The sequence below is a fragment of the Stenella coeruleoalba genome (assembly GCF_951394435.1).
Source record: "Stenella coeruleoalba genome assembly, chromosome: 16".
NCBI lineage: Eukaryota > Metazoa > Chordata > Mammalia > Artiodactyla > Delphinidae > Stenella > Stenella coeruleoalba.
Window position 1 is genome coordinate 25,922,494 of NC_137162.1, and position 12,081 is coordinate 25,934,574.

The window sequence follows — 12,081 nt, forward strand, 5'->3', positions numbered from 1 at the left end:
CCCAACCAGCTACACAGGGAATCAGAGTCTTACGACTTTTGACTGTAATGACATCTGGAATGTAAGGAGAGGTGGGAGGTTTAATTCCAGAAAAATTACAAGGTCCTTAAAAAGCCCTCACATGGAGGGCTCAGGCTAGCGTAAACAGGCTTTCTCCAGTTCAGTGGAGCAGTGAGCAGCCGACTCTGAAATTAGCTGGCTTCTCCACGGCTGTCCTATAGAAGGGATTTCTAAAGCTCAAAGAATTCTGTGTTTAAATGATCACAATAGGCTGCTGCTATCAGATTTTAAAAATAAATGCAGCTTTACCGTGAACCTGCTCCACTGAGAAAAGCCAGGCAGATCGATTTTTAGAAGCGATCAATTTTTACAGTGCTGGCAACTTGGTGGTGTGGGCTGCTCAAGGGGGACAGGGCTTGTTGCTGGGAAGAGCGTGGGTGTGTATGGTCGCAGGGGCCGTGCCCGGGGAAGCCAGAGTCACCCCAGCTTCTGGTCCCCTCTGCCTCTCTCCAGCAAAATGTGTCCTCTGGTGACTGATTGGAGAGGAACGGTGGGAGACTTCTCCTGCCCTGTGTTGCGAAAAGAGCTTGCTTCCCTGAGCCTTAAGAGATCCCCGGCTTCAAGCAAGGGAAAGCAGGCCAGCGCATCCCTGGCTCCTGAACTGAACTATGTCCTGATGCCTGAGCAGTGGGGTTCTCAGAGACTGAATAAGAGACTGTCAAGTGGCTGGTGGGTCCCAGGAGGGCAGCTACTTTTACCTCCCAGGAGGTGGCCCTTCCCGAACCCACCAAGGCATGTGAGCAAACTGAAGGGGTCACTCCAGCCCCTGGCCCTCAGTACCCAGCCTTTCTGGACCAAGTTGTGCCGGTGAGGCTGAAGCATGGTCCGCTTCAAAGGTGATCTGGGGTGAAAGTCATTAACAAGGCCAGACATGAAAAGGTGCCCTGGGTTGCAAGTACTTATAGGGACAGACCTGTAAGTACTTGCAAAACAAAAGAAGGTGAGGGTTTTTAAACCACTGTGAGCTAGTTGCCCCCTGCAGCCTCCCCCGGCTTGTCTGTCTTACCCAGACGCCTCTCGCCCTTTGAACAGAGGCAAAACAGAAGTATAAGAAACCAGAAATCCCCCTTCTATCCGGCTGGAAATGTGGCTCTAGCACTTGAAAATATTTTTTCCCCTCCAAATAGTGCATCAGGGATGTTATCTGAGGGGCAAAATGCCTGCCTTGAGGTCTGTGATTGGGGAACGCTGAGATGTGGAACTTGGACTCTGGCAGTGGATGGTCTGTGAAATATCTTTGTTCTTTTACTACCAACTTAGGGAACTGTTTGAAAGGGCCCCCCAGGGCCTCAGCCAGCAGGCAGAAGCCACTGCCTTCCTCTGATAACAGCCTCTGTGAATGTTCAGATTTGCTTTTCAGCTAAAGACACAGAGACATTGTGGATGTCACACGCTTTCATCTTCCCTTTCAGCCCTACTGAACCCTCCCGGGGCTCGCAGGGTAGATGAGAGGAGCCTGAAAAATGCAGAGTTTGAAAGCTCCCATTTGTAAAAACAAAATGCTTCTAAAGACTCCTTTCCTCTCCCCAGCCACCGCCCCCCCGCACTTGGAGGACAGAATTGGAAGCTAGAAAGGGGACTCCCGGTCTCCCATCCTCCCACTCCCAGTGAGTCTTAGTGGTGAGACTTGCTCTGGGCACGACTGCATCTGAATGTGCCGGAAAGAGGGTTGGGGGCCAGAGGGCGGGCAAGGCCTGGGACAGGGGCCCCAGGGTGTGTGCTCAGACCAGTTGTGGGAAAAACTCCTTCCCGTCCCCTCCTCCCGACTTCCCCCGTGCGGCTCCTTCTGGCTGGCTTCCCCGTGCCCAGGGCAGCACACCCTTTCCCCTTCACTCTCCCTTGGTTACTATGGAAACAAGGGTGTCATTGATGTGGGCTGAGCTGGGGAACATGTCGGCGCACAGCTGAGAGTCAGCGATTATGCCGGCGGGTAGAAATGTACCAGGGTTAAGGTCCGCAGCTCCCAAACTGCGGGAAGGACGCCGTCCTGCCCCCTCCCTCCCTCCCTCTCGCTTCTCCCTCTCCTGGCTTTTGACGAATTCCTTTATTCCCTTCCGGGCTAAAGCAATGGCTATTTTTGCGCCACTCTATGCCCCACCCTCGCTGTCGGCCGCGCCTTATCCGGCCTGGCCTGGAGGGTGACACCATGTCACCCTCGCCAGGACTCGTCCCTTGATTCCCGTCAGAGTTTGCTTTGATTTCTCTTTCCTTCTCAGGGGCCAGTTCTTACTTCCTTTTATTTTTAGCTCTGCACTCCATGTGGTTTCAGGGTTCAGTCTGCTCATCGAAAAGTACTTTTTTTTATAGTCTCTTTTGAAAATGATAGTCAAAGGAAGGGACGTGGTATTTGGTCATGTGGAAAATTCAATGTATAATTTAGACGTCTGTCAAAAATCCGACAAATAAAATTTAGCTGAAACCAAGGCAGCCTGGGAAGTGTCGTGTCCTTTGCTGGAGAGGGGAGAGGGCCTGCGGTGTGCTTGTCCTTTCAGAGGTTAGCATCCCTCAAGGTGCTTTCTTCAGAAGGATGTAACATTAACACCGCTACCAGCGATAAAAATAACCCTTTATTAAGCCCCTCCTACATACCAGACCGCTCATCTACATCATGGGGCAGTATTAGTCCCACCTCACAGTTAAGCAAACTGAGGCACGGGCCTGGGTTAAGGAATTCACCCACTATCACAGAGCCATTAGTGCCAGCAGGGCAGGACCCTGGGTCTGAAGGCCGCGGCAAGTTGCCTCCTCTGGAGGGCAAAGACAATAACGGCCCGTTTCTCAGGCATCTCAGTCCCCAGCCTTCCGAGCCCACACCAGGGGTCTCCTCTGATCAATGCCGCTCCTCAGGGAGGTGCGGGGGGGGGGGGGGGGAGGGGGGAGGGGTCTCTGTCCCAAGCATTGGGTGTCCTCTGTCCTCACGGCGGCACAGCTGAAGATTTTGTACCATGCTTTGCACAGACAGAAAAAAGGGAGAAGTCAGGAAAACTGCAGTTGGCAAGGATGCTGGCAATTACCTAGTACCTAATACTGAATTGTCCTTTTAGAGAGGGTGCAGAGAGGGGAGTAGACTTGCCCAAAGCCACACAGTAGGAGGCAGAGTGGGCTCCGGTCCAGGGCTCTTCTCTCAGGAGAAGAGCTTGTCTTCCCCTCTGGCAGCCTCACTTCAGTGGCCTTAGAGACATACCAGCCTGGCTGGCCCCAAGGGCCAAGCTGTTGGCAGAATAGAGGGGAGCTGGAGGCAGGAAGAGAGAGAAAGTCCAGTGCTGCCAGGTAAATGGCGGGACACACACCTGAACTGCAAACAAACAATCATTTTTAATGTAAGTATGTCCCATGCAATATTTGAGACATAGGGACTTCCCTGGTGACGCAGTGGTTAAGAATCTGCCTGCCAACGCAGGGGACACAGGTTCGAGCCCTGATCCGGGAAGATCCCACATGCTGCAGAGCAACTAAGCCCGTGAGCCACAACTTCTGAGCCTGTGCTCTAGAGCCTGCAAGCCACAACTACTGAGCCTACGTGCTGCAACTACTGAAGCCTGCGCACCTGGAGCCGGTTCTCCGCAACAAGAGAAGCCACCGCAATGAGAAGTCTGCGCACCACAATAAAGAGTAGCCCCCGCTCGCCACAACTAGAGAAAGCCCACACGCAGCAACGAAGACCCAACACAGACAAAAATAAATTTAAAAAAAATTTGTGAGACATAATACTCATAAAAAGTCATTGTTCTCTTTCCCTGCCGCCGCGGAGCCGCGCGGAGGCGGAGGCGCGGGTGCATTCAAGATTTGGCTCCACCCGTAACCCACCGCCATGGCCGAGGAAGGCATTGCTGCTGGAGGTGTAATGGACGTTAATACTGCTCTGCAAGAGGTGCTGAAGACCGCCCTCACCCGCACGTGGAATTCGCGAAGCTGCCAAAGCCTTAGACAAGCGCCAAGCCCATCTCTGCGTGCTTGCATCCAACTGTGATGAGCCTATGTGTGTCAAGTTAGTGGAGGCCCTTTGTGCTGAGCACCAAATCAACCTGATTAAGGTTGATGACAACAAGAAGCTAGGGGAATGGGTAGGCCTCTGTAAAACTGACAGAGAGGGAAAACCCCGTAAGGTGGTTGGCTGCAGCTGTGCGGTGGTTAAGGACTATGGCAAAGAGTCTCAGGCCGAGGATGTCATCGAGGAGTACTTCAAATGCAAGAAATGATCAAATAAAAAAACTAGGCTCTTGTTCCTCAAAAAAAAAAAGTCATTGTTTATCTGAAATTCAAATTTAACTGGCCATCCCAGTTTTTGTTTTTGTTGTTTTGCTAAATCTGGCAACTCTACTCAGAATGCTGTGCTGAATAAAGGCACAGTGAGATACAATCAAACTGTGTTCTCCGGAGTCAGACCCAGAGATCTATCTTTGCCCATCCATAAATCAGCTCTGTGATCTTGGGCAAGTTGCTTCCTTTCTTGGAGTCTCCCTGCCTCTTCATCTGTGAAATGGGACTAAAGCCGTAGGGAGATTTAAAAGAGATATAATGTCGGGCTTCCCTGGTGGCGCAGTGGTTGAGAGTCCACCTGCCGATGCAGGGGACACGGGTTCGTGCCCCGGTCCGGGAAGAACCCACATGCCGCGGAGCAGCCGGGCCCGTGAGCCATGGCCGTTGAACCTGCGCGTCTGGAGCCTGTGCTCCGCAACGGGAGAGGCCACAACAGTGAGAGGCCCACATACCGCAAAAAATAAAAAGAGATATAACGTCGATAAAGGTAGATGTAGGGCCATGGCTAGCACATAGTAGGGACACTGCACCTCAGTTTCTTGCCCGTAAAATGAGGTAATCACTTACCCTGTGGCGTTTTGCAGAGGATTAGATGAAGTTATGGATGTCCAGTGCAGAGTAGGTGCTAAATCATTTGTAGCTATTATAATAACTGGCAGACATTCTGGAGTCCAGGCCTTCCCAGGCCCCAAGACCTCTGTCCTCCCACCTCCCCTCCCACATGTTGCAAGGGCCAGCAGCCTTCCTGGCGGTGCTGGCAGCCCCCTCCTCTCTCTGGGGGCTCCGCTGCAGCCACACCTCCTGCAATTAGATTTGTAAGTGGGAACAGGCTCTTGTCAGGCTCCTGATTGGCTCCAGGCAAAAACACAGTTTAGCACTCAGTCAAGCTGCATTTCAGGGCCTCTGTCTCTCTCCCCTCCACCTCCCCCTTTAATTGCAATCTGTTCGGTAATTTCCTTTTCCAACACTGCAGAACTCAGAGAAACTGCGGCGCAGGAGCCGGGCAGGGAGGAGGGAAAGAGAGCTGCTGCTCCCTGCAGTGAAACCGCTGGTCCAGCACTGTGTCGTGTGTGTGTGTGTGTGTGTGTGTGTGTGTGTGTGTGTGTGTCTAGAACCAGACACACATGGGTATGTGGGGATACAGCCAACAACCAGGCCCCTGCAGGGTCAGACCAGGGCACCCACTTGTACCAGTCACTTGGCAGTTACCATTTATTTAATCCTTGTAACAACATGGATAACTGTAGGCATTACCACTCAGTTTGAGGACAGGGCTCACAGAATCTGAATCACTTGCTCAGGATCACACCAGAAGAATGGGGCAGAGCCATAATTTTCACCTGGGCCAGTTTGACTGCTGGGCCCCAAGCTCATACCATGATACCTTCTCCCCTTCTGGCTTCTGAGCTCAGAAAAGGAGCTAAGGAATCCTCCTGCACACAGGAGCAGGGAGAGGTTTCTTTTCCCAGAGTGAGTAGCGGTATCCCAGGGACAAAAAGCCTTCGCTAAAGAAGTGAAGTCCTAATGACAGAAATGCAGAGCAAGCTGAGTCAAGGAGGGGCAAGTCTTGTGAGATAACTTGTGTGGATACCTGCAGCTGAGAGCTGCAAGGGTCGGGGGCAGGACTACCACTTAGCTCAGGGAACTGCTACTCCTGTTGCTCATTCACTGATTGGATCCCTTCAGCAGTCCTACAAGTTAACCATTTCTACCCCTTTCCCAGTTGAGGAAACCAGGGCTCTCAAAGGTTAAGTCACTGGCCTAGAATCACACAGCTAGGAAATGGCTTAGCTCGGGTTCCCATCAACTAGAAAGACCATCTTTCCCCAGGGCACCATCTTGACTAAACACAGGGCCGCGAACAGCAGGGAGCAGTGGGGAGCGGGGCTCCCGGAGACCAGGCCAGAGGCCTACCTCTCCCTCTCACTTTGCCACCCGCCTCTTCACGATCCACCAGACCCTTCTGCAGAGCCCAGAGGTGGCTGCTGCTCTGGAGGCCACCAGCAGGGGGCGCAGGTGGTGGCTGGCTCCACCCTGGCAACAAAGGAAAGAGGCCGGGGAAGCGGTCGCCCTTTGGGCCTCCCTTCTCCCCCAGGGCTCTGCAGCCCCCACCAGTGCCCTGGCCCAAAAGGAGGAGAGGGAGGGCTGCAGCGAAGGGGCAGCAGCCCTGGAAGCCCACTTACACCGCTGGAGGGGCGAAAGAAAGGAAGGGTCAGCTGCTGAGTCACACACCGACAATGTCCGCCCTGTCTTTCTTTGCCTTGTTAACGAAATGCGTGTTCCTAAGACTGGACAAGCCTGCCACCCGGGCCACTGCTGACCCATATGGGAAAGGATGCCCTGCACCGGGGTACAAGCCGTGGCACTAGCCGAGGGCCTCTCAGCCTGGTGCCTTTGTGTTGCGCACAAGCTGTCCAGCCATACTGGGTGGCCCTGCCTATTACATCAGCCAGACCTCTCCCTGGGCCGGGCTCTCAACACTCACATCCCCAACCCAGTCCCCAGTCCCTCCTGCACGACCTACTCTGGAGAGCTGGTGCCCATCAGCCTCCTTTCTTCAGCTTCCCTTGCCGCCGACAAGGCAGGATCCTGTGCCATGGTGCTGACACATCACTCCCAAGCCCCTCAGATTCTGTCTGGGGGCACAGGGCTCTCCAGCATGAATGGGGGCTTCCCTGGAGCCTCCGGATGACAGGGCCGAAGCACTTTTCCTGCCTGGATGCTACAGATGGCCTTTGGAGAGAGAGGGATAAGGAGCTTTGGCTTATAAGCAGCAGCCCATCCCGGGGCCAGCGGATGCCATACAGCCCAACCTTCCCCTCGACTCCCCCAGCTCTGGTGTGGGTTCAGCCTGGATTTCATCCTGACTCACTCCCTAGGCCCCTTTCCTACCCTGAGACCTCCAGATCTGCCAGAGCAGCAGGTTGGGAGGAAGGAAAAAAGGGAGGAAGGGGCATCCAGGGGCTGGGATGCTGATCCAGGCCCGGGGGGAGGTGTCTGCACAGCTGCAAGCAGCCCCCCTACCCCCGGTCTGTGAATGGGCACATCACCCCCTCCCACCCGCCTGCCACCGCTCCTGAAACAGTTGGTCCTAATGAGCGCAAAGCAGGCAGGGCAGCTGTGTGCATTATCCATATGCATGGGGAGGTGTATATTTATCCTCACGTCCCACCCCACCCTGCAGCTGCTGCCAACCCCTATGCCAGGAGGGTGAGTGGGCACGAGCGCCCAGGCTGCTCAGGGCCCTGGGCCTCCTCTCCTCCCAGCCCTCCCTCCCCAGCCCACGCCCACAGCCTTCACTTGACCCATTTTGGAGGCAGAAGTTTGTGTGTGTGTTTGAGAGAGAGAGAGAGAGAAGAGAGTGCACACATCATTTCCCCAGTTGGTGCTTTTGATTTCCTCTGAAGTATCTTGATTGCGGACGTACAATGGCATCTTGCTGCCAGTGCTCCCTCAGCAGCTTCTGGCTCTGCGCCGCCTCCTCCCCAGGGCCACGGTTTTCTGCTGACTCCGGGGCCCGCGGCTGGCTGGCAGGGAAGGAGCAGGCCTGATCCCGGCTTCCATCCCTCGGCCTGAGCAGCAGGACCTGGAAGCCTAGCCACGGTCCTTCCTGCTCCTGGGGCTGGGGCCAACCTGCACCCTGAGGCCCCCACGCCACCTCCTCTTTCACTTGGACCTCCCATTGCCTCCTAGCTGGTCCCCTTGCCCTCCACTGCCTGGCCACTCAGGCCCTTAATGCTCAGAGCCATTGTTCTAAAACTCAATTCCCCTGCTCAGATGCCTGCAGAGGCACCGCTGCTGTGGGACACGAAAGGTCAAACTGTTTATCCTGTCATTGAAGGCCACTCTGGTCTAACCTCAAATCTTTTTTGTGGACCTGTCAATCATGGGCTCTCACACATACCCTGAGCTCCAGATGAGCTACCCTCGCTGTCCCGCTACAAGTCCCCCACAATTTTATCTCCGCACCTGCCCTCACAGCGACCTCCTCCCTGGGGTGTCTACCCTCCCTCCTGTGCTTTGCGTATCCCTCCTTTAGGGCATGATTCAAGTCCTGCCTCCCCAGGAAGAGAGCCCGGTAGCCTCTAGCCCACAGGGCTCCCCTGTGAAACTCAGAGCCCCTGACAACCCAGGCATTTGGCATTCATTCATCCATCCATCATTCATTCCTTCGGCAGATATCTCTTGAGCAGAGGCAGAGCATCTACAGTGCCTCATGTCCTGGCCTGTTCACTCATGCCTTTCTGACCTCACCACTCCCTGCTCTGCCCCTCACCCACCTTTCCAGCCACTCGCCCGCTGCTCTTCCTGAAACAAGTGTCTTCTGGCTCCAGCCTTCGTGGTTGTTCCCTCTACCTGGAACACTCTTGCTCCAAATATCCCCAGATCTTGCCTCCTCACATTCTCGAGGTCTCCACTCAATGTCACCTTCTCAGCAAAGCCCTCCCCGACCACCTCCATTTATAAAAACTGCCATGCCCCCTCACCCCTACTGACAAGCCCTATCCCCTTCACCCTGCTTTACTTCCCTTCATAGTACTTATCATCAGCTGACATTTATTGATTTCTTGTTTGTCAGCTGTCTCTTCCCCACTAAGTTATTAGCTCCAAGAGGGCGGAGTTTGTCTGTTTTGTTCACCAGTGTATCACCAGCATTGGAATAGAGGCCAGCATTAGAAGGACATCAATAATTATTAGTTGAATGAATGAATGAGTGAATGAATGAAACAGGTAACGTCTTACGCTCTGAAAAATAAAAAATGACTAATATTTCATGTCCTCCAGGGGCACACAGGCTACTTGGGCCTGCAGCCTGTAACCTGACACAATTAGTTAAAATACCAAGTGAGAGTGTTAAGTGCACGGGAGTGAGGTTGGCCCAAAGGAACACGAATATCGTGATAGCTGTCAGTGCCTGAAAGCGGCCTATGCCATCACCATCCTGGCATCTCACATGCATCATTCATTACTCTTCATACCCCTTCTGGAGAGGGTGGGGAAGAATGCACAGAGGAAGTGAGACTCTGAGGTTCAGTAGGCAATCCAGGCAGAGGGATCAGCAGAGCCACTGGGGCATGGAACCACATGGGCTGCTGGGGGACTGACTCTAAGCCTATGATCTGATGGGTGGAGCCCGGGGAGCTGCAGCTGGTAGAGGTGGCATTTGGTGTGGCTGGAGAGTCCCTATCCATTAGGCTACGAGCGGCCCATTTGCTCAGTGCCCTGCAGCAGGCACACATACGGAGCGTGTCCGATGACAACATCCGATTCACAACCAGGCAGCCAGGGCACCCACGTGTCAAGTGACTCACTGACATTTTTTCCAGGTGGGCTAGAAGTCCACACCACCCTTAATGCTTAGTTCTTGGAAGCCTGCTCCCTCCTTCCACTTCTTACCTGCAATTCTGAGATGTTGCCCATACCACCTCTAGACCCCATTCTACAAACTGTTGAAAACTATGCCACACCCTACCCCCCACGTCACCCTCTTCTTGCCTCAATGTAAATAGTGAGAAATAACCTATGGCACTGAGCCGATGGATTCTCTCTCAAGAAAGACCCAATTGTTGAAGATCTAGTGCAAGGAGAAGTCATAAATATCCCAGTTTGCTGCAGTTGAGAGGAATTTACCACACAGCAATTAAGGAAAACTGGTTGCCTGTGGAGGAAACATTCAGACTCCCAGTGCAGAATTCTGGGGTAAGTCCACTGCCAAGTCCCTGAATCATAAATGCCAGGGACAGGGGATTTTAGGGAAGAAGCCCTGGGCTCGTAAAGGCCTCCCTCACTCAGGGGATGTGATTTCTCATACACAGGAGAATATGGTAGAGGCCAAAGCTCTACCCACCAGATTTCTGTTGGTTCTTTGTAAGAGCTTTCATTGTGGAAGTGTGTCTCGAGGTTGTACGTCACTGGAGGAATTCAAGCAGAGAGTGAAATCATCCTTCCTTGAAAGGGAAGCAAGCCTTTGGGGTGCAGATGGACAGGGTAGAGTATTGGGGGGGAGAAAGAGAGACGCCGAAGGAAGAAGCTGATGTTCTTAAGGCCAGGTCCCCTCCTGACCCAGGAGCCTCCCACCAGGAGCCCCCAACCCCAGCTGTCTCTGCCCTCACACTGATCTGTTTCCCATTCCCTGCAGCTTCCAGTGAAGTTTCTAGAATCTTAGCCCTGAATCCCAGGCTCTTGCCCCAGCATTTTGGCAGAGTATAGGGAAGAGGCAATCCAAGGGTGCCCTCTATTTCCTTCCTTGCCCCTTTAAATGTAAGAAACTGGACTCAGAGGGTACTAGAACCAGTACCAGGATCCTAGGTTCCAGAGCCCACTGTTTCTAAAGCACCTCCAAGGAAGAGATTTCCAACATCCAGCAGGGAGAGCCTCACCTCGGGAGAGGGCTAGAGTGTGGTGGGGTATGTCCAGGGATACCCAGGAATAATTTTTTTCCTCCCCTTATCCCACAGCCCCTGTTTCTTTGTAGGTCTAGAGCACTTAGGTTGGGGAAGGACCAAGCACTTAGGTTGGGGAAGGTCCTAGACCGTCCCCCAAACACACACCTAATTTACATAAGGCAGAGGTGGGATGGGGTAGGAAATCCCCCAGTGGGCTAGTCTGGTCCTGAAAGTGTTCATGGCCTCTCCCCACCCACCCTCATATGGGAGCAAGTGAAGGTGTCTGAGGAAAGGGCATGGTGACAACCACAGGGTCCGAGTGGGTGGATGTGAACGGGGCCTGAAAGAATCCAGAAATTAGGTTAGAACGCGGGGGCTCGACCTCCAGAGAGGGCCCTGGGACGCTGACACAGCGGCCTCCCAGTTCAGGGTGTTCCCGGCTGCCCCATCTGCCTCCCCCGCCCCCAGGGTGCCTTTTGAAGCCGGGAGGGGACTTTGATCTGGGGTCTGCCCGACTCTCAGCTGGCCAGCCAGGTGCGCTGGGGGAGGGGCGGAGGGGCCGACCATCCCCCCGGGGCTCCCCCTCCCCCGGCCCCCTGCACCCCGCCCCCTCCCCCCACCCCCGGGCAAGGAGACTGTTTCCGGCTGTTGCAGGAGGGCACCCGAGCACCCCGACTCCACGCCTTGCAGCTGTTCCCCAGCTGCCCGGCCCCACCCCAAAGACAGCTGGGAGAGAGGCTGGGGGCGGGGAGCGGGGCGCAGCTGCTCGGCTCCGGGGCTGGGACCGGGGAGGGCGGCGACATGAAAGAGCCTGGACCCGCCGGGGTGGCGGGCGAAGGAAGCCCCCAGGCGGTTGCCTCCCTGCGGGCTCCGCACATCTGGCCCACAGGAGCCGTCAGTGGGGAGGGGGAGACGCGCTCCGCTCCTGACCACCCAGCCCTGCCTGGAATGGGGAGGAGCGATCACCTCCCCGGAGGGCGGGGATGGGAGGGCACGGCCGGGCGGGGGCTGTGAGAGCAATATCTCGGAGTCTGAGCGGTTAGCCGAGGGAGGCACAGGGCGCGCCTGTGGCTGTGAGAGGTGTCTCGAGTGTGCAGGGTGAGGAAGGCCCCCACGCCTTCTCCAGCTGGCCCTGCTCCTGGGGCACCTCCAGCTTTCCTGGCCTCCTCTGCCCCTGACCCTTTTGGGAGGTGGGTGACAGCTGCTCCTGCAAAGCCAGGGACAGCTGGGTAGCTGGGGACAGCTGGATGGGGTGAGCGTCTCCCGGCTTCCCTGGCTGCCCAGACACTCCAGGCCATACTACACAGTTAGCTGCTTGGCCTACAGCCTATGTGCCTGGGTGTCTATTTGCTAGGGTGGGCTTTCAGAGCTGGAA

At 54.9% G+C, this 12,081-nt stretch overlaps 1 pseudogene across 1 annotated transcript; it reads left to right on the forward strand.

The window, feature by feature from the left end:
* Positions 1 to 3,792: 3,792 nt before the first annotated feature.
* LOC307174857 (small ribosomal subunit protein eS12-like) lies at positions 3,793 to 4,272 on the forward strand (annotated as a pseudogene). Its single transcript has one exon. The product of its transcript is annotated as a small ribosomal subunit protein eS12-like (transcript).
* The last annotated feature ends 7,809 nt before the right edge of the window (positions 4,273 to 12,081 follow it).